This window comes from Lissotriton vulgaris, chromosome 1_1, assembly GCF_964263255.1.
Source record: "Lissotriton vulgaris chromosome 1_1, aLisVul1.2, whole genome shotgun sequence".
Taxonomy (NCBI): Eukaryota; Metazoa; Chordata; class Amphibia; order Caudata; family Salamandridae; genus Lissotriton; species Lissotriton vulgaris.
Genome location: NC_141685.1, coordinates 1,412,674,916 through 1,412,676,533, shown reverse-complemented (window position 1 = coordinate 1,412,676,533; position 1,618 = coordinate 1,412,674,916).

Genomic DNA, 1,618 nt, shown 5'->3' with positions numbered 1-1,618 from the left:
TGAGGGCGATAGATGGATAGATAGATAGAGTGAGGGCGCTAGATAGAGTGAGGGAGATAGATAGAATGAGGGCGATAGATGGATAGATAGAGTGAGGGCGATAGATACATGGATAGATAGATAGATAGATAGATAGATAGATAGATAGATAGATAGATAGATAGATAGATAGATAGATAAAGTGAGGGCGCTAGATCTATACTACTATTATAAAGAGAGAACACAATCCTTTGAGCAAGGTAAACTCAGGAACCACAGCGCCAATCAAAACACCCAATACATCATAGGAAACGTCAGGGTAAGCAGATGGACATAGGCTATATACCATACAAAAGTATACCTTAGAAGGGCAAAGTACGTTCTTTCAGAAAGTAGTCCCTTGGAAGTAGCGCCATGTCTGATGTGGGCGTGTGCGTTTTATGCGTGCTGATATCACAATCACGGGTCCGCCATTTTAGTAAAGTAGTAAAGTGCTCGGAGAGCGGACAGGAGTGTGGCCAGAAGCGGGCAGGACAGGAGTGCTGAACCACCAAGACCCTGGAGTCCGACATGCCAAGAGCGGACAGGAGCGTGGGCAGAAGCGGGCAGGAGCACCAAACCGACAGCCTCCGGAGTCCGGACAGGAGCGTGGGCAGAAGCGTGGCCAGAAGCGGGCAGGACAGGAGCGCCGAGTCCGGACAGGAGCGTGGGAAGAAGCGGCCAGGAGCAAGGAAACGGGGGCAAGGAAACAACACCCTGCGCACGTGATGCTGGTAAGTACGCTCTGCTGCTCCCGCTGCTGGCCGCTCTGTTGCACGTCTCCTGCAGCGGTGCTGCCTCCAGCCCACTTCTGCCCCGGACAACGTTGGGGCGGGCTGCTAGTAGATAGATAAAGAAGAGGGCAGAGAACAAGAAAGAGAGGAGGGAGAGGGAGGAGCCTAGCGACGAACGAAGATGGCCGCATAAGCTCTCGGCTCCGTCGACCTCCTCCTGCCGCTTGAATATCCTGCTACAAATCCTACTTTCTCGCCTCGCCCCCGTGTGGGTGACCCGTTGCTGATACTGGCGGTGTGGTCCTGGGAAACTTACAACCCGGATTGCCGGAGTTACATCGAGTGGAAGTTCTTGGCCTAACGCTGACCGAGAGCCGAGACCTCGAGTACTGACCCTGCCGGGTTGCAGTGCAACAACGGCGGCCGGGGGATCCAGACACAACCCGGTCGATAGAAGTGGAGAGCAACCTGCCCTTGTACTGGTGGCGAACCCGCGGTTCTACACGCATTGCGGAGATGTAATGATCCTGTGAGTGGCTGAGTGACGGGGGGTCCCCTTCTCGGCGTTCCCTTCCCGCCGGGGTGGGGTCCCCGTCTGAGAGGCCCTATCGCTGCTGGACTGTGTGCCTCCTGCCCCCGCCGCCTTCCTCGTACTTCGGTCCCTGGGGGAATCGGGTGATCCGAAGGGTGCACTGATGTCTGGTGTCGATCAGTTCGCGGCAGTGCAGGGTGAAGAAGAGCCATCATTGCGAACCGTGATGGCCGCCATTCAGGGTCTGTGCTCCTACATGGTTGCTCTTTCACATAAGCCGATCGCGGATGCCACCGAAACTGCCCGATCGTACAATGACTCTGATCTGTCTGGT